Source organism: Lissotriton helveticus, chromosome 5_1, assembly GCF_964261635.1.
Source record: "Lissotriton helveticus chromosome 5_1, aLisHel1.1, whole genome shotgun sequence".
NCBI classification, from domain to species: Eukaryota; Metazoa; Chordata; class Amphibia; order Caudata; family Salamandridae; genus Lissotriton; species Lissotriton helveticus.
Window position 1 is genome coordinate 946,638,531 of NC_136065.1, and position 21,785 is coordinate 946,660,315.

Genomic DNA, 21,785 nt, shown 5'->3' on the forward strand with positions numbered 1-21,785 from the left:
AGGTCCTGGACCCTTTTCTGGTTTCAAAGTATTCCGCCTAAATTTTCATAACCCCTTGTGTGAGCATGATGGAACCACGCCGTCATGAGCCACCGGCAGTGTGTGCTCATGACGGCGTGGTTCCATCATGCGTCTGCCGCTCCGCCCATGCAGCATATACTCCACCTGTGTGGGCGAATTAAAGAGTGGGCGGGGCCGTGACAGAACCACACCTTCATGTGCACACGCCACCTGTGACTCATGATGTCGTGGTTCCATCACGAGCACAGCAGCGCCGTGCTCAACCCCCATGCCGCGGCGAAATTCGTGTCGCGGCAAAGGGGTTAAAGCCTGGGACTTTAAAGCTGTCTGGCTCCAAAGACCTTGGGAGGATCAGGACCAACATGCTAAGCCAATCCAAGGATGCACTTTCCTGCAGCAGCAAATCCAGTTCAGCTGGACAGCGAATGTATTTGGCCTCCTGGAGCCTTCTCCGGCTACAGCCTACAGCCTACACTGGAAGAATCTGAGCTCCAAAAAAGTGACAACGTCTAAAAGTAGACATTTTCTTCGAGGAAAGTCCCCGAAATATCTGGCTTGCGAGAGGCCTTCTCTAGGCATGACATTTAAATTTCTCATGGTTTGCCCAATGTTTGTCTAGGTTCCAGTCAAGCACATCCTGATGTCCATGTTTTTTATCTAAATTGGTTTGGGGTTTCTTGTGTTGTATTTTAACTTTATTACTATTTTGGTACTGCATAAATAGTTTGCATATTACTGCTAATTTAGGCATGTCTGCTCTGTGAAATAGGTACCAGAGGCAGAGGGTTGAGCTCAGGTTTATTTATTGTCTAAGTGTCCCACCCTGACAAGGGTTGTGGTTATACCGGGAACTGGGTACTCACTTCCTCAACTAATACCCTAATTTCTCAAAATATTACTTGACTGGACCTTGACTGGACTGATCATAATGGCATCTCATTCCAGAACCTCTACTGAGAACGTGCAAATGTATGCACCCTACAGTTCTGTTCATTGAAGTACCTAATCTTTGACACAGTCCATAAGTAATTGAAAGGCCTATATACATGAGACTCTGATGCCACCATCATTCAACTGCATCCTGGCCTCAAACCCACCCTTCAGACAACAGTATGCTCCCTTTTGAACTCACAATCCACAAAGGTAAAGCCAGGGATACCATGGTAGAATCAGGGGCTCACAGACATCAAGCATACCATTAGCAATCATGTGAAGAAAGGTGCTAAACACAGCTGCAAGAAAAGCTCACAATCCTGAAACCTGAATAATTTGTGATTTCCCACCAAGACAATTACTTCTGAAACCACAGCAGCCTGGGCTGCCACAGACAGAAAATTCTATAAATCGCTTTCAGTGATGGAATGCATTTTTAGTACAGAACAAAAATATGTATTATTTACTTTTGGTAGTGTTTTTTTCTATATTGTAAACTACAAAAAAATATATATAATTTAGTTTAATTTGTTCAGATAAAAAATACATTTTAAATTGAAATTAGGTTTTTAATGTTATCCCTTTTTATATTTTTCTACAATTAAAATAAACATAAAATGATTTAGCATAAAAAATGTATATAAAAATATTGTTTCTATTTTGTTTTAACGGTCATAAACTTTTACACGTGTCCTTATGCTTTACCATCCGGAACTCTCCAACCCATGGTGGAGACCTCTCCTTAAATGCAAAAATGTACTTGTACTAACTCTAAACTGTTACATTATTTTTAAAGGACTATTACTTTAAGTTAAATATATTCAATTACAATTCATTCTAACAATACATTCAAAATTACAGAAAGTGATATATAGATTTAATTGAAATGAACAATAATTGAAATTCATGCACATTTTGTTTTAGAAAAAATGTGTTCATTTAAAAAAAACTTTTAAAATATATATCTTTTGACAATAATTACTTTTAAAACCTATATGTGTTTTAAAATTCAATGTAATTATTGTAGTTTTAGAAAATCAAAATAAATCATTTTAATATAACTTTATTTCCTTTCGGCTTTTATTTGAAGTCACTGTCCCAATTTTTTTCTATAGGAAGGTGTTGCAGATTCAGTGGTTGGCTATGTGTGATGCCAACCTTACTACTGCTCCTTTTTGGCTGTAGTAATTTACATTCTTAGATTTGCCCCCCCCCTATTGTGAATAGAACCCCGAGTACCCAGGGTGTAGGTATGAATCAAAATCCAAACATCTATCTGATATTGCTGTGTTGTGATTTTGAGAATTATGGCAAGGGCTGGACTCTTGCATAAACCTCACAACCTCCGGCTTTAGCAGCTTCAGCGGAGGGGCTGGGGTGTTCTGCTTGGCCTCTTCTGTCTGCTGCTCGGCAGACAAAGATTCATAAGTAAGGTGAAACTGTGGAAGGTGAGTGAGTGAAAGGGTGGATGGATAGATGCATGGATGAATGAGTGAAATGATGGATGAGTGAAAGCGAGGATGAATGGACGGATGGATAATGGATGAGTGGGTCAGTGAAAGGTTGGATGGATGAATGAAAGGGAAAGTGGATGGATGATTGGATGGACTAAGAGGATTGATGGATGGATGGATGGATGGATGGATGGATGGATGAATGGATGGATGGAGGGATGGATGGATGGATGGGTGGATGGTTTGAGTGAAAGGGGGAGGGATGAGTGAAAGGATGAATGAGTGTAAGGATGATGAGTGAAAGAATGGATGGATGAGTGAAAGGGAGGGTAGGTGGGTAGCTGGAAGAAAGGGTTACAGATGGATGAGTGAAAGGGTAAATGGATAGAGGGATGAGTAAAAAGGTGTATTGATAAGTGAGCTAAAGGGCAAATGGAGGGATGGATGGATAAGTGGATGGATGGATGGGTAAAAGGGTGAATGGATGAGTGAAAGGATGGATGTACAAGGGAAAGGGTGAAGTGAAACAGAGGATGGGCAGATTGATGGATTATTGGATGGATGGAGTAAGTGGAAAGATGGAGTAAAAGCTGCCACGGCCCGTGTAGGGTGTGCCACTAGGCGGTGACGTGGGGCAAGGGAGGGGCAGGGTGGGGTGTTGTAAAATGCGGGATACAGACGGTTTCAGGTAAATACCGGGGGGGGGACGAATTTTGCTGCGCGCACTGCATCACATTTGGCGATGCAGCGCACGCTACGAAATTAATTTTTTTTTTTCAGTGCTTACCTGAAATCGTCAGTTTCCCGCATTTTACAACCCCCCACCCTGCCCCACGTCACCGCCCGGTGGCACGCCCTTCACGGGCCGTGGCTGAGTAAAAGGGAAGAAGGATGAGCAAAAGGATGGATAGATGGATGGATCGATGACTGAAAGGATGGATGGATGGGCGGATGGATGGATGAGGAGATGGATGACAGGGGCTGGATAAGTGAAAGGATAGATAACTGAGTGAAAAGGTGGATGGATGGATAGGTTTGATGAATAGGTTTGAAAATGAGCGGAAAGGTTTGGATAGAGATGGGTGGCTTGATAGACGGAAAGGTAACAGACTGATGGATGAAAGATTAAATGGATGACAGAATGTAAAGGTGGAATAGTGGATATCAGCAGGTAGCTGGAAATATGAAAGGATGAATGGATAGATGTTTTGATCAAAGAAACAGGCAAGCTCATCTGGGGAGGGTTGCAGTGACTTACTTTGTTTGCTTGGTGTTTTAACAGCTGTGGTTCAAAGTGGGGGGTATTTTAATTTCCGGCTACTCCCTTGCTTTAGAACTTCAATCCAAGCATTGGTTGGGTCACAACACAGCAGAGGAAAAACCCTGCTATTCATTGTTGCAAAATCTCAAATGCTTTCCCTAAAAGTGTACTCAACATATCAGAACAATATGTCTAAATACTAAAGACTGCTAAATCATCTTGATGGTGGTATAATCGAGCAGGTTACCTATGATGGATTGAGGCTCTGATACTCTACGCCTGTCTAGATCCACACACCTATCCCTTACCTACTTCTGTAATGCATAGAACACTTCTCTCTTCAAACAACATCTTGTCACGCTGAAGACGCCCCCTTTGTTGTATCTCTCCTTCTCCTCCATGCCTGGTGTCCTTCTTTTATTTCTGTATCATGTAATGTCCCTCGCATTAATATCTACCTCTCTATGCCCCTTTAAATGCTCCTAGTTGAAGCCCACTCTCTGCATTTCCCACGCGCAACTACTATTGGATAGTGTTCCATTCATTTGTATCTAGATTTGTGATATACATATACACATGTATACATGTTTTCTAGATTTTATATTGTGTTAATTATCTGCAAAGCATTGTTATAAATGTCAATAGTCCTTTGGCGCTGCCCTATAACACCAAAATTACGGTTTAAGATTCAGAAATACATATGAGGCAACAACATTTTTTAGAAGAACTGTCATGTAAAAAATGCCTAGGAAATGCAGATATAAAGGTAAGAAAAGTTATCCTTAGTTGAGAAGTTTGAATTGGAAGACATATTAGTATGATGATGGATAACGATAGCAGTAAACAAACGTGCTCAGAAAGAAGGAGAATGAAAGGGCATTGGGGAAAGACAGCGTACAATATGAGGCTTGTATACAAGGGAAAAGCTTTAATGGTCTCAAATAGAATACCACCGTTTTGGCCAGATGTACGACCCACCAATTTGAAAATCGGAAATTGGGATGCACAACAGTGTCTGATACACTGTTTGCGATTCCCAATGGGGTTGAAAAAGGCTAGCCTCATGCATATTAATAAGGCTGTCACAATTTGCGACCCAGTTGGAAATGGCTGGCACTCCCAGGGATGGTGGCCTGCTGGGGTCAGCAGAACACCATGTCTGGGACTGCTTTTAATTAAAGCAGTTTTTTTTAAATGCAGCCTGTTTTCCTTAAAGGAAAATGGGATGCATATAAAAATAAAACTTTTAAGTTACATTTTTTAAGGGCAGGCAGTGGTCCCTGGGACCACTGCCTGCCCATAAAAATATTTTGACAGCCACTCACAAAGGGGAAGGGGTCCCCTGGGACAAGAAGAAGCAGCCTCCAGTAGAGGTTTTGAACATGCCCTAAACCAGTGTATTTAAATGTATCCTTTAATATAAAAGCCTTAAGATGTAATACCATTTGGCTTTGTCTGACCAGTTTATAGTTCTTGAAATGAAAAACATCCTTTAGAAGGGAAATGCAGGACTTGAAAAAAGAAAAGCCAAGGGGTGCAGTCAGAGTGAAGGTTGTTGCACTCTTACGTTGTGGTTTCAAAACAGGGCCCAACTCTAAGTCGGGGACGGCTGCTAGGTAACGGTGGTGAGGAGGGCGGGGGAGTGGGGGGTGGAGGGCTAGGAAAAAAGAAAAGAAAAATAGGCTTACCTTCTGAACGCCAGCTGCAAGCTCTCCTTCATCCTTCTGTCCACGACGCACGAAAGCACACAGGTTCCCAGGCTCCCCTAACCAATCTCAACGCTGCTGACACAAGGGACACCCTACTCACACAGAACCAGGGTACTTACAGTTTAACAAAAAACATAAATAATACATAACAGCACAATCGCAATAAGAGGGAGAAAAGGCATATCACACATTTTTTTTATGAATTCACTTTGTTTATATAATGTAATCACATTATTTTAAATCCAGTGCATGGTGTCCCAAGTGAAGGTGAAACCTATATTTCAAGGTTGTGACTGATTGTGCCATAAAATCAAGGTTTCAGCAAATTGTATAAAGACAACCATCAAAATAATACATAATAGGTACTCGCAGCCTCCTATTACAAGAATAGAGTCTGGAAAATGGTGTGCTTTAAATTGTCGACGACGTTTCGACCCAACTATCAATATGGGGTCTCATCAGGACCTAGGAATGAAGGGACACCTAAAAAAATTATAACCATTGTCTCAGTAAGGAGGTTATGGAGAAAGTAACAAAAATGCGTCAAAAAATCTACTTTACACTCTGTAATCATACCTGGGAATGACTGCCAGATTGTGTGGTGTGTACCTTGTGGGAGTGAAAAAAGGGAGGAAGGGTACTCATATAGTGCCCAGCCGGGCACTGTTTGGGCAAGAGAAGAGGAATATTTACAGTGAGCTCGGGTTCAAGGAATTGCCACTAGTTATCACCAGCTACAACATGTATTAACTTACCCTATTGCAGGGAGGGGTATTGGCATTCAAGAAGGCTCATTAGTAGGCAGGCCTTAATAAGAATGAAGGGACGACAATCTGTGTCCAAAGTGGGTGTCTGAAAAAGGGTATCAAACACCCAGTAAATACCCAAAATACAAATGTGGTCGCAGTATTAAAAATGCATAGAGACTCGCTTACCCAATATGAAACTGGCAGTCAAAAAGGCTGAACTGTTTGTAGGCCTTAATGGAAATGAAAGGACAACAATCTATGTTAAAATTTTAGGGCCTTATTCCTGAGGCCTTGCAACAGTTTTGCACTTCTGTTGCGTCACTCTTTGTGATGTATCAGCGGCGTAAAACATGCCTCCTGTTACACCCTATTTACAAAGTGAGGCATCTAAGCAGATGTGTCACTTTGTAAACCCCTGCGCTACATTATACTTGCGTCAGGTATAATGTATGCAGGGTGGGCGTTCCCAAGTAAGTAAGCCTCGTAGAAGTGACGCAGTGAAATCTACCAGATTCCACTGCACCACTTCTAGGGTGCAAATGCGTCAATATCGTACACCTTCCTCACAGCAGGCATAAGACTGATACTAGCCCTTTCACATGGGGCTTACCCCATGTGAAAGGACACATTGCTGGAGTTATGTCACTTTTGTGACTTTGTGAAACTGTGTAACTTTTGTGCCATACAGTTACGTCAGTACTGACGTTTCTGTAACTCATTGCGACATGAAGCGTCATACAGTAAATATGACGCATCAATCATGTCGCAAGGAAGGCGCACTGAGAAGTGACGCATCGCTGCTTTCAAGCAGCGATGCGCCACTTCTCATAAATGAGTCCCTTAATATCTGGAAGAAGGGGTATCATATATCCAGTGAATATTTAATTACAAGTATGATAGCTCTGTTTTAAAAAATTTGATGCAGAGACTCTCTTACCGATTTAGAAAACTGAAGGATGATCCAGTAAGAGGTGCCGCCTAGGTCAGCTGCGGAAAGAAATCACGCCCATAATATACAGAGAACTGCTTCCGTCTGTCTCCACTTAAACAGTGGCAAGACCGATCGGCTGGATGCGGTCTTGATATATAATCTAAAAGTGTGCCCTGCTGGCCGTAATTGAAGTCATGGAGCAGGTATTGCTAGAGGATACTGAAGTATGGAAAGTTGCATGTTGCCTTTAAATTCTGTATTGTTTGTTTAGAAAAAATCAAGCTGGTGAAGAATGGAAACAATCAGTAGATTAAAAGGTAAAAAATAGGAAGAGGGGGAGAATCTATGCAGATTTCTTCCGCACATTACACCAAATGAGGCTTTTTACTATATCTATGGAAAGTAAACAACGTATTGTGCTACATACTAAAATTCATCAAAGTTACAGCTGAAAATGTGGTAGAATATACCCATATAGTACTTAACAGACAATTTCAGAAATTGCAATCAAATCCAAGGGTCAACATCACATTGTGTAGTGTAATTCACATGAAAGTTCATTATAAATTCAGTTTGACAAGGTGGAGATGAACCAACGCCATTCCTCATCAGTGTTCAGTCCTTGATCAGTAGAATGTATTAGTTCTATCCATTGGCATTCCAGTCTCTGCAATATGTGCGTCAAATCACCTCCTCTTTCAGGGATGGTTGCCTTTTCAACCACTTGCCACTTTAGTTCGTCCGCTGTGTGGTACTTTTCATTGTAGTGTGCCACCAATGGAACATTTGGAATAGAACACCTAATTCTGCTTCCATGTTGACTTATGAGTGCTTTAATGGGTTGGGAAGTTTGTCCAATGTAAGGTAACTGACACTGGCACCATATACAGTCCACTACATTCCCTGTATTGCAGTTGGAGAAAAAGTTAAGTGATTGTTTGACGTTCCCATGTTCAAAGGTGTCTGTATCAAACGTTAAAGCACATGCAACACAATTACCACACCAGCTATGGCCTTTGATTTCTGGCAACTCCAGACTGTTCCTAGTATCCTAGACCTTTGCCTAGTATTGCCTTGAGTAGAGGAATGAACCAGGTGATCTTCAATATTCTTGCTATGTTTGAATACGAACATGGGTAACTCCATTGCAGGATCTATATTTCGGATAAGATGCCATTTTTTTTAATTAACTTCTGAATTGTGTTGGTATGTATCCTATGGGTGGTGACACAAATCAATTTTTTAAGGGGAAGTTCTGGTAGTAAGTAGTTCCTCTCTGGGGCAGAACCACGCATGTGTGAGTGAGTTTCTCACTATTTTATTTGGATATGCCCTGGCCAACAATTTGGCTTTCAGTGTTTGTGCCTCTCTCATGTAGTCTTCTTTACGGGAACAATTTCTAAGAAGACGTAGAAATTGGCCAAATGGTAATCCATCTCTTAAGGCATAAGGGTGATTACTGTTATAAGAGAGAAAGGTGTTTCTTTCAGTGGGTTTTCAATGGAGACTAGTATACAGTGCTCCATCCTCATGTTTAATAGCTAGGTCTTAAAAGGCAGCAGCGTTGTGATTGGTCTGAGATCAATGGTTCAGGACTCAGACGGGGACTATGAGCGTGTACATAGTCTGCACCTAGGCTGTGCACAACAGTCAGGTGGAGAACATGCTAAGCGAGCATGACTGTTGGGCCGTCCGAAGGCGGCCAGCCAAACCATCATGCCCACTTAAGTGCCCACCACTTGACAGCCCAGCTTCACCCCATCCCACCCCGTGAAACTGCCTCAGTGCTGAAAAATTAAACAATAATAACATTGAGTTATTATCATTCTATTTTTCCTTTTTGCGCTGGTCAAAGAGCACTGGGGTGGTACTCCTCCACCTTAGCGTAGAAGCCGCCACTGATCTAAGTGGGCCCAGATGATTGAAAACTTTATGACTTTGACATTGACTCCTTTGCTAAAGCGAGAGGACAACCCGGATCCTTATCTCCAACAGACGTTTAAATAGCCTTGAAGGCTCCAAGCTGCATGCTCTAGGTGACATCGAGAAAAAAGGAACAATGTTTCAGCAGTAGAAAAGGACAGAGGTATAAAGTAGATACATAAAGTCTCACTACAAGGACTTAAACGTTTCTGATCAATAGAAAGTGATTTAGGGCCTCATTAACGAGAAGAGACGCATCGCTGTGTGAAAGCAGCGATGCGTCACTTCTCAGTGCGCCCTCCTTGCGACACCAATGATGGGTCATATTTATAATATGACGCATCATGTCTCAAGGAAGGACAGATATGGCAGTATAACTGACGTATCTGTCATCGCAAAAAGTGGCGCAGTGCTGGAGTTGTGCCGGAAGCAACTCCAGCAATGTTCCTTCCACATGGGGCAGGCCCCCATGTGAAAGGGCCTGCGTCACTATTACTCTTGTCATGAGGCAGGCGTAAGGTTTTGACGCATAGGAGTCCTAGAAGTGGCGCAGCGAAATCTCATAGATTTCGCTGTGCCACTCCTATGACCGTTTCTTGCGGGAGTACGACCACCCTGCATACATTATACCTGACGCAGGTATAATGTAGCGCAGGGGTTTACGAAGTGACGCATCTGCCTAGATGCATCACTTCGTAAATATGGCACAACATGGCGCATTTTGTATGCCACTGGTGCGTGCCAAAAATTTGCCACACCGGTGGCGCAAAAGTGACGCAGGGGCTCATAAATAAGCCCCTTAGAGTCTAATATTCCTGCATTGTTACATGAATGCCCCGCAATCGGTCTCTGCCTCAGATGTTCATATCTTTCTCATTCTAGACCTTCACTTTCCTATAATCAATTTCTTGCCTTTTTCCATTGTCACACCTCCAGTATCCTGCATCTGGATCTGACGAAGAAATGTTTAACGTTGAGGGCCTATCACAGTGCATATATGCCAATAGGTGAAATCATTCAGGGGCATATGTATGTAATTTACATTTTGCGATTCTCAAATAGCAATTTTTAAGGAATCGCTATTTGAAAATTGCAAAATGAAATGTATGTAATAAATCGCAATTTTTTTGCGAATCTCTAAAATTCCTTAATTGCGATTAGCAAATTGCGAATCGCACTTAAGGAATGAGTGTCCCATTCTTTCCTATGGGCCAAGAGGCCCATAGGAATGAATGGGGATACATTCTCAAATTGCGATTTTCTATGAGAAAATCTCAATTTGAGAATCGCAATTCCAAGGGTGCCAGGGTGTCCAAAGGACACCTGTTGCATCCCTGGAATGTGCATGCAAGTACATGTGGTGCACATATATGCCCTAAGGGCTTGTCTGTGCGCCACATGGCACTTTGAATTTTTTTTTAATGCATTTTAACAGGAAATCGCAAAATACCATCTACTTGGAGTAGGCGGTATTTTGCGATTCCTTAGCCAAAATCGCAATTTGCAAGGCACCCCTACATAGCATTTAAGGAATCGCAAAGTTGTGATTCCTTAAATGCTTGAGCAAAATAAGGAATCGCAATTTTCACGATTCCTTATTTTACTTTGTGGCCCATACATACCAAAACGCCATTTGCGAATTCCGGCGTTTGCGAATCACAAACGGCTTCTTACATATGCCCCTCGGTCTTTTAAAACTGCAGAAGATCCATAAATCTCCAGAAATGTCTCTGCACTAATTTCTTCTACTTTGAAGCTTGCAATGTGTCAAAGTTCCCAAAATATTTTCTCCTTACTAACGCGTGCTTTTCCGGTGCCATGTTCCCCTTTTCAAAGTTGCGTGCTTATGTGTTCTCAAATTTTGATTGAGAAAGTCTGTTTTAGGAAAGGGACTTAACATTAATTGACTGAACTGAACTAATAAAAATGGCACTGCTGATGCCATGTGTGTATTGTAACCCACAAAAGTACTGTCTCACTTTAAATCAATTGAGAGAGAAATCCAAGATACAAATCCATATACATTTCTGAGCTAGAAGTAATGAAAAACAGTCTGCAAATAGTTCAACTAGGTTCTTTGAGAAATGTTCATTGCTTAAATCTTTTTCAAATTAGGAATAACGTAACATTGCTTCGGATTGTTACAATATCAATATTTAAGTTTGGCAATCAAAGACTGTGTAAATACTGCATATATTTTTGGAAGAACCTTCTTCTAATGATACATGCACTGAATGGATCTAAAAGCATAGCACCAGTACAAAGTGAAAGGTGTTATTCTAGCATGATTTTAACCTAATTGAAATGTGATCTCTATCACTTGAAATACATTTCAATGTTATAGGAATGATTTAGACCCATCAAATGGAGATTGTTGTAAAAGGTTCACAAATTTTCCGTGATTTGGATAGAAAATACTAGACTAAACCACAAAGCATCTTTTGCAAGCAAAAATAGCTTTCAGATGGTGTACAGGATCTCAAGTAACAATTTTAAAACGTGTTTCCCAAACATGATCAATCACAGCAATAAGATCACCAGGCACATATGGGGTCAATTAACACAGACTTTGCAGTGACCTACTCATGGTTAACTCATGAATTCCATGAAAAAGCCAGTAGTTAGGCAAGAATACTCCTAGCATAATGCTGAAATGCATATGTAAGCTAGGAGTACTAAAGCAGTAAGTCACACATAATACACCAATAACATACACCAATATTTTAAGTCGAGATCATTAACCCCCACGTATCAATAATAATTAATAAATTTTGTTCATGTTTATAGTGTTGTTCTAGAGCACACACTAAGCCCTGAAGGCATCAAAGCTTTATACATTGGGAATGAGCAGAGAAATGCATCCATGTAACAAAAACAAAACACGTAAAGTACCTTGTAAAATCTTACAAAATGATTGACTAACATAATTCTGACATAGTCATAATCATTTCAGCAACCTCAAATAAGGCGTATGGTCATTTAAAGACTGGTTAAAGAGGGGTCAGATAACTTACATGGCAATCCGAATCAACTATGAACTGAATCACTTTTTTAATGGAATACACCACACAGACTTGATTCTACTGGTAATTCTCATGAAAAAATGATAAAACTTGAAAGGCACACTATCTTATGTTACACAAGGAACTAGAAGATAGGAAACCTACTCTTCAATTTGTACAGTGACATCATGGACTCCTACGGAGGAACACATGGCTCTAGCTTTTTCCTCAATAAATGCTTTAACTATGTTAGTCACTGAGACTTCGAATGCTTATATTTTGTGCAGCGCTCAGTCCTTATCCAACACATTTTGATCTTTTTTGGGAAGTTTGCCTTAATAAGGTTTTCATCAGGAATATGATCTCAGGGCTTTTGTTCTGATTTTTACCATTCCCAGTGCTCTTGTGTTCGCCGCATCTGGTGTAAACATTATGATTTATCGGAGAGAATTAAACATAAGCTAGGTTGGCTGAATATACATTAGCCATTAATTCAGAGAAATCATCCTTTTACACTCAGATCACATCATCACTCAAGTCCTCCAGAGATTTAATCAATTTGGTTAGCTCACTATCCAACACTCCTACTTCGGCATATAATGAGAGCTCACAGGTCTATTGTGAAGGACTGGCTAATTATTTTCACTCCAAGATTGCTAAGATTTACTTCTCCTTGGAGAGTCTCAGCTCTCAGCCTTTTAATTCTGACCAAAATAGTAATCCCTAATCATTTAGTTCTTCTCATATCAAGAAAAGGGATTACTGTCTGTCTGCCCTTCTCCCTCTTTCAAATGAACAGACTGACCAGCTTCTAGATGGGATCAAATTAGGCTACCCTTTGGAACCTTCCTTCCCGAAGCTGATGAGGTTAGGGAGGGATACTATCATTCCCTATCTCAGAGCAATGCTCAATTTGGTCATCTCTTCTGTTTGCTATCCACTTAACTGGAAAACAGCGGTCATCAAGCCCCTACTAAACAAAGATAATCCTGACTGAACAGAATTCAAAGCTGAGTATGTATTTGGAACAACGGCATATCCCTGATCCTTCTCAGTATGAATTTAGAAGCTGCCATGGGTCTGAAACTTCATTAATAACTGCAGTAAATAACATTCACACCTTGGTTGATGCTGGGCAGACCGTGCTGTTGATCTTATAGGACCTGTCTTTGGCATTTGATAACATCTAGCCAATAAAGCTGATTGACCGTCTTCAGGAATTTGGGGTGACAGATTCTGCCTTGAAGCTGCTGGCTTCCTTTTTAACTGATAGGTCACAGAAAGTTAAGATGGACCAATTTTATTCGGACCCCACTCTCATTCTCTGTGGAGTCCCACAGGTGGCATCTTAGATGAAAAACAACTGTCTTATTATTGCAATGCCCTTTATCTGAACATAAATAGAACCTCCATCAATAAGATACAATTTGTTCAGAATGTGACAGCAAGACTTGTCTTAGATGTTCCAAAACATCATTCAATCTTGGCTGCCATCAAGAAACTACACTGGCTCCAGCAGAGAAACAAATTCTGTTCAAGGCCCTATGTATTGTTTATAAGGTGTTGCATAATTCCGGGCCGGAGGGAATTAGACATCTCTTCCAATGATACGTCCCCACTAGACAACTACTTTCCATCAATAAACATCGTCAGATTGTCCCTAGGTAAAGGAGGGTGAGATTGAGAGGAGGAGCCTTTGCGGTAGCAGCTTCCAAGCTTTGGAATACGCTTTCTCAATTTATTTCTTGTCTAGAGTTGCATCTTCCTTTTCGCAAGGCCTTGAAGACCTCGCTTTTTGCCTTGTAAATTGGCTATTATTGAGGTCCTCTGCTCCTGTCGGATAGTTGAACTGCTTCAGCGCCTTGACGCCTTCAAGTATTTGTTTGCGCTATATAAATTGGTTATTCGTTCATTCATTCATTCGCATTCTGCGTAATTTCCCAGACCTTCCTTTTCATGACTTTATCCAATGAAAATGGGGGTGGTTAAACCATGTTTTGAATGCCATTGTCATAAAATTGCTCAGTGGACAAGGAAAGGTTTGTGTCTCTGGATGTGCTTTAGCTGCAAGGTCTTTGGAAAGGGCCCATGATCTGAGTGTTATTTTTAAGTTTGTTTGGAGCTGATAAGGCTTATTTTGTGGCTGCTCAATGTGTGTTTGGTATTAATGCAAAATTCTCTGGAATTAGTGGATATGATGGCACTATGAGAAAATGTAATCTTTTGGGTATCTGTATGCTTGTAGTTTACAATCTCTTCTTATGCATGCGAGAGAATGCAGGTGGCTTTGAGTAGGCTATGTCTGCTGGGTCATCAGAGTGGTGTTGCATGCAGCAATGTTGTAGAAAGTTTTGTATGGAGGATCTATTGCTCAAACATTATAGTAATTGTCTTCAGTTGCATAAGCATTGCAATGACAGTGCTTAATGTGGGTTGGTAGTTAGAGGTAGCGGGCAATGGTGGCTGTTTTGGGGGACTTAGGGGGTCATTAGGATGGCGGGCGGCCTTTGCCCGCCCGCCACCCTTGCAGTAAACGGGACCGCCCGCCTAAAGGGCGGGGGTCCCGATGTGTGCATTAGGATGCGCCCGCCACAGTGGTGGGCGCATCCCTTATATTTAACATTGTGGTGGGCGGTGCTCACTGCACCGCCTGCCACAATCTTAAAAATGAATGCACGCATTTGCATACACGAAGTGCAGGCACCGCGCGTTGCCTGCTGCTTGGTGTATGCAAATGCTGGGGGGTACCACAGGTACGCCCCCTTTGCACCCTCCACCTCGGCCTTCAGCAGGGGGGCCCGCAGGGGGCCCACAAAGCAGAGACCGCCTGCCTTTCCGTGGCGGCATCCCCGCCGCGGAAAGGCACCTATACCCACACATCATAATATGGCTGGCAGTGTCCATTGGACACCGCCACCATATTAAGCCCTGTCAGCCGCGGTCGCAAGGCCAGCCTGGCGGAGTCAATCCGCCCGACATTGTAATGGGGCCCTTAGTGTGCATAATCAGAATTTAACCCAGAGCAAAAGAGAGAAAGGCAGAAAACATGGGAAGAAGAAAGAAAATAAAAGAAGACAAAAGTAGTAAATGGATAAAATACGAATGAAAAAGAACCTACACGAGTAATATAAAAGACAGGAACACTGTAGAGTGGTGATAGAAGCATGATGTAAATTCAAGACTGGTCTGCCTTGGTATTTAGTAGCCCTGCCAGTTAGCAGTGCTGTAAAACTTTGGACTCCTGCTCATATCTATATCTCTATCTATAGATAGCTGTTTTGAAAGAGCAAGCACGTTTTCAAACATGAAGAATAAAAATACAATCATCAATAAAAATAAAAAAACAATCAGTGCATAATTAAACAATACAAAAAAGCTGCAGTAGCGCGGAATCAGGTACTAGATGAAAGCAAGAGCCATGTCCACAGTTCAGATGTCTCCCCATCCCACTAACTCCTGTTTCCTGTCACCTTCTGTGTGGGCCATTGATAGGCCCATCGCTTTTCAATGCCTGGTACCTCACGTAAAACAAGGATTAATACACAACACTAAGGGATGTGTTAGGTGTGTGTGGTAAATTGGCGCCACTCTTCTTGATAAAAACAGCTCCTTAAAAAATAGTATTTCAATAGTTTGCGAGAGACAGCAGTTTGGAGAAAATGTTTCCAGTTCTGGCGCAGAATAATTCCTAAATAATCTTGGGGAAGAAACATTCTCATAAAATATTGAAAAATCTTAGCGAAGAAGCTTTTGAAAGGGCTTAACAGGCTCTGTACAACATTAAATGTATCGCTGAGTGTCTACGGGAACGTGGAGCTCGGTTTCTTGTAATTCCTCCTGACCTTTTCTTGAATTTATTTCATTGCGGAGCACTCATCACTTACGATCTATAAACGTGCCACTCAATTTTCCATTCGGATGAGTTTAAATTCAAACAAAGCTTTTGTCTCGAGCGCAGCTTCCTGTTCAAGAAACAGTTTGTTGAAAGTGAGAGCAGGGCAGAGGAAGACATTTGCTGGAAATTAATTGGTGTGCATTTGCGTTTGAAAGCACTGTAGAGGCGGACGCGCTAAGTTGTGGCAGTCACTTCATTAACATCTCTGCGGTGTAACAAGGGTGTCTTTGTTCTGAGCGCAGCCCCGACTCCTCGGATCACTGTTCGAGGCTCCAGCTGAGCTGCAAAGGTGGGCCTTGCTGCCTACTAAACCCACACTTTGCTTTTGCCTTATGATGGTATAGGTAATGTATATAATACATTACACGCAAGCATCTTAGCCAAGTGAATAAGCAGTAACAATATAGATATATTGCTCCCCGGCCCTTTTGATTCAAAAATGGCATTGTTGACAGGGTGTAACGCTGTGATATAATGATATCTTGAAATTAAAAGTCTAGGGCCAGATGCATCAAAGGATTTTGCCCATTCTGTGTCTATGGAAAAATGTGTTCATGCATATGGCCCAGTATCATTTTTGGCTTAAAACTGTTCTTTCTTCATGGGTGATATGTTAAATATCATTGCTGTTCACACCATTATGCTAGAGAAATGGGAGGGATTGTCCTTACACAGTATACACTGGCTCTGATCAAGAATTGGATGGAACTGGGTCAATTTTACCGCCTGCTAACATTACATGCAACTTTACTATCTCCATGTGGCAGCTTTCCCCCAGTGCCATGCAATTATGAGTAAAACTCCATGGAATAGGGAATTACCATTTTCCGTCCATAAAACCATTTGGAAGCCCCTATTCCTTGTGGTTTTACCACATAAATTTACCACCAAAAAAACAGCTGAAGACTCGAAAACATCATGCAATTTATGCAGTTAGTTTAGCTGGCTGGAAACAGTGGCTGAAGTTCTTCCACACACACAGTAAATCTGGGTGTGGAAAACCTAAACTCTAAAAATCAGGCAGAGAGATTTTGTTCCACCTGACTTTTTATCATGCCAACTATGAGCCCCTGTTAGAAGTCACCATAGAGCCTCTGCTTGAGTCATACATTTGAGCTTTTTTAGCTTGCTTTCATGTTTTAAAGTTGTGGGTCAGTCACGGCCGTGGCTGTAATTAATACAGCAAGTGCAGTCACACCAGGGGAAAAAGTTTGAGGGGCCCACTGACCCCACATTGTTGTTTTTTCTGCTACCCTCTTGAGGTGCAGGGCCCCATTTTCCTGGCTTGCATTTGGACCCTTTTCCCCTTGCTACACCACCGTGGGCTAAGAAGGGAGCTGTTAGACCTGGCATCCTTGGCATGGTATCCCATCTTTTTGCCTCTACCTCCTGTGTTTTTTACTGTTATGCTGGACTTAGTTTTCTCTGGTTTAGGTACTCTGGGCACTTTACCAGTGCTAAAGTGAAATTGCTCCCTTTATACATTGGAATTCTTATTGGTTCTCCATGATTGGCATATTTAATTTACTGATAAGTCCCTAATAAAGTGCTCTATGTGTGCTTAGGGACTTTAACTCAAATGCTACTAGCGAGCCTGCAGCACTGGTTGTTCCACATGGGTAGCCCTGTAAACTTCCCTCAGGCCTGCCATTGCAGTGTCTCTGAATGCAGTTTTAAATTGCCATGTCGACTTGCCAGGCCCAAACCTACCATTTTACTAAATGTAAAGCACCCCTAAGTTAGGCCCCCAGTACCCCAATGGGCAGGGTACAGTTTATGTGAATGGTAGGGCATATACAAGTGTGTTTACATGTCCCAATAGTGGAATACTGCCAGTTTCGTTTTTCACTATTACAGGAACTAGCTCTTCCATATGTTATCATTGGAGCTGCCTTCTAACATTTTACAAGTGTAACTTTCAATTGGGAACAGCCAGAGATTTGGAGTTTGGGCTCTCTGAGCTCAGAATTTAAAAACATATCTTTTAGTAAAGGTGTTTTTTAAATTGTGTTTGAAAATGCCATTTTTAAAAAGTGGGCATTTTATTGTTTAACCATTCTGTGCCTCTGCCTGTGGAATCATGGTCTGACTTAGATTGTCAGGGGCCTGTTTCTACATTCACTCTGGACAGTCACAGAAAGAGAGTTGAGGTGTCCCCTGCATATCTTGATGGCCCATCACCAGGCTGATAGGCCTTCCTGAGTTAGAGTTGTGGGAACAACTGTCACCAGCGTCTGAAGAGGGCTGTGTCTGGCCTCTCACAATGCTGTCTCCACCCCCCCCTGGAGTGTGTCTGGAGCCACGACCAGGCAGTTCATGAACTTGTGCACTACAAAGGCAATCCTTTGAAGAATGTCTACTTTAACGGCCCAAATTGGCATAAGCATTGGACTTAAAACCCAAGACTTTTAGAACACTTCTGAATCAAGAGGAGAAGTTCAGCCAAAGAGAAGAGCTGAAAAGCTGGGAGTATGAGTACTGCCCTTTTGCTGTGTGTTGCTTTACTGGGTTGATCTGCAGTTGCTGCTTCTGCTTTGGAGAGGAAAAGAACTACACTTTGCCTTGTATCCTGCTTGTGAAGGTTCTCCAAGGGCTTGTGCATGCCTGCCTCCTGTTAAGAAGTCTCAGGCCACATCAAAGACTTCACCTTCAGCATCCCTGAACTGCACTCCAGGGAGTCCTGACCTGCCTGATGGTGCCAAATCCAGTTTTGGCCCCTCAGAGGTTGTTCCTGCTGCAAAGAACTGCGTGAAGCCATAAAAATCGACCCATCTCCCTTCGAGCGCCTCTTTTTGTGATGCAGCACCGCTGTACGGGAGACATTTACATGCAACGGTGCCGTGCGGCTGAAAAAATCGATACAGCGCCTGTCAGCAGTTGAAGAAACTGCCACTGACTGAATGCAATGCACCATGTCTCCGAAGACCGAGACCCCCACACTGACTCTGATGCAGGCCCTGCTGTGCAGCCAAGAGAATCGATGGATTGAGGATACTGCGGCTGAAGAAATTGATGTAGCGCCTGTTTTGCTGCCGCCACATCCACATCCAGCGTCTCTGGATTTCCACGCATTGCACCAGTGTACCAAGTTTTTCTGATGCATCACCCGCATACTAGTACCATCTTGGAATCGGTGCATCGCTTCCCCTTACAGTCCAGATTCGACACAACAATTCTCCTGCATGCAGCAAAACTGACGCACTGCCTCCCCAAGGACTCAGAAATTAACACATTACTGTGTTTTCCAACACTTCCCTCCTCTGTGGCTGTTTTGTCTTGTAGATTTGTACGCATTTGAGGTACTTTGTGTAAAATTACTGCATCCATACAGTTCTACAGACAGAATTGATTGAAACCTTTTAAAAGTTATATTTAGAGTTTTGTATGTTGGATTTTCGTAATTTTGGCCTTGTTTGGTTTAGAGAAGATACTTTATTTTCTAAACGAGTGTACTGTCCATTTGTAATGATTTCACTATGTTTACTGTGTGTTATGTAAAAATACATTACCTATTGCCTCTGAGATAAGCCTGGCTGCTTGTGCCAACCTACGAAAGGGGTGAGCAAGGGGTTATCTGGTTGTGTAACTCCCTTATCCTTACTAGAAGGTAGTGTCCCTACTTAGACAGGGTGCAAGCCACTGCCAACTAGAAACCCCCATTTCTAACAAGTGCCTCTTAACACATAACGGCTGAAACTTAACCGTAGTTGCTTGTGTTTCCTGTCAGAGGGGACTATTTGGCATGTGAAGGGCAATCTATTATAGTTTCTATTAGAGTTTGAAATGAGAAGCAATTAATTAGCCGGATAACCACCGGCAATGATTACCCTGGGCCATGAACCTTAAACTACATGAGTGTGGTAACTCCATTTTGTCTGTCAAGAGATGTCGGACCAAAGTGTCTTTGTAAAACCTAAAATTGCATTAATAACTGAATTTTCTAATTCCCTGATTCAGCCACTGCAGAAAATGTGCCTATTCCTTCAATGAATCTGCAGTTTACCTCTTCGCTGTTATCTTGTCACCAAACTGGTTAAAAAGCGCCTAACAGATGAAGATGTATAACACCTTTGTCTGTCTGATCATACGGTCTTTGAGGAAGACAACATAATAGCTGTGTCTAAATATACTTTAAGAAAAGTGAGTGAAACCATTATCATCTTGTCGTTTACAGCTGGAGACAATTTGATCTAGTTGGTTATCCCAGCATCAGCAAGAGTGCAGGACCTCACTACAGTCGAAATTCTACCAAATGAGGGAAGGCCAGACCAACGCTGTAAGAGCCCACAGACCTCTTTATACACTTTGCTGAGATTTGTTCTTGATATCTCTGTAATATCTTGTGTCAAAAGAACTCCAAGATATCTCATCTGCGGCTTAGCTATATGCGATCCTGCTACCTGATTCCACTGCATGATCTCCGTTTTATCCTTGTTTATTTTATATCTTTCCTAAGGTGACCTTTTTGTTTAATTCAATACCACTGAGTTTTAGTCCCAAGGCTATAGTGATCATTCAGGGGAAAATAGGTTCCTTTATATGGAATTCAAAATCCCCTCGTATCTCCTGGAAAAAACTAAGGAGGAAATTGAGGATGGGAGGGCTGGCACTACCGGACATATTAATCTACTGTCATTCATTCCATCTAAAAAACTTTAGGTTAATGGCGGATAAAGCAGACATGTCCTCAATGGGTAGGTTATTTCAGGCGCTATTGCAGGGTATTCCGCAAGGTCATGAATATTTCCTGTTTAAATTTGGGGATCCTAGATTTTACAAAAAAGTGAGGTTGAAGATATTGGATACAGCCCTGAAGAATTGGGTATTCTTCAGGAGGAAGCTAGGGATCCCGTATTATATGCCTCAGGCTCCAATATGGGATTCCCCAGGGACACCTGAATGCCTGAAAGACCAATTATCAATTCCCCTTAGAATGGCGGGCATTTCACAATGGCAAGATCTCCAAAATAACTCACAGCTTTTAGATTGGGATACCATTTCTAATTTGACGGGTGGAACCTTAACTCGATTTAAGTACTACCAGCTGTCTATCTGGTGGGCCACAATATCATGGGCCCCAGATGATTTAGTAGGTAAGGTAGATGTAGTAAATAGAAAGGGAAGGTGGAAAAGAGAGGTATCCTATTGGTACGAGACTATGTTAGAGACAGAGGGAATTACGCAACAAGAACTCCATAAACTATGGGGGGGTAGCGGTTTTGGATCTTAATAATTTAGAAAACTTGTGGAAGGATTCATTCATGATGCTACATACAATAGTGAAGTCCGCACCCCTAAAAAGGAATCACTTATTCACTCTGTATAGAGTATACTTTTCGCCCAAAAAACTTGCCAAGATCACGAATTCAGATTATCTCTGTCCAAGATGTAAAGCCCCCGCTGCAGATGACCTACACATGTTTTTGGAATGCCCTAGGCTTACAATTTTTTGGTCACAAATAGAAGGATTCATAGCTGAAGTGTTGGACATACAATTTCCAATGACAGCCGTGACAGTTTTCTTTGGGCTGATTCCAGAGTGCCAGCTTAATGACCTGGAGACCAAATTTGTTTTCTATCTAATGGTCTTAGCAAGAAGGGAAATATGTAAGGCCTGGAAGAATATCAATCCACCTGTTTTTGCTGAATGTTTAAAATACATCATCTACATCTCGGAGTTGGACATAGCCTGCGATAGTACCAGCTATGATAAAATCTGGGCGGCCTTAGTGGCGTGGCGGAACAGATGAGCTAAAACTATATTCCGATGATTTCACCTGGGTTCTGCTGGTGCTTAGCCTCCAGTTAAACCGAGGGCCATGGACATACGAAGAACTGGAGTGGAAAGCAAGCAGAAGTGACCAGTGGGGTCTGCCAAATCTCTCTTCTTTTCTCCTCTTGCTGAGG

At 42.0% G+C, this 21,785-nt stretch overlaps 1 protein-coding gene across 2 annotated transcripts in view; it reads left to right on the top strand.

Moving 5' to 3' along the window:
- Positions 1–21,785, top strand: part of LOC144753450 (heparan sulfate glucosamine 3-O-sulfotransferase 1-like) — a 726,783-nt gene that overhangs the window by 510,901 nt on the left and 194,097 nt on the right. Inside the window, exon 4 of one of the 2 annotated variants that reach the window (XM_078641138.1) lies at positions 20,053–20,154. The exons of the other annotated variant lie outside the window; for it this stretch is intronic. The gene's annotated coding sequence lies outside the window, so the exon portion shown is untranslated. The remainder of the gene's footprint in view (positions 1–20,052; positions 20,155–21,785) is intronic. 2 annotated transcript variants of the gene reach the window in all.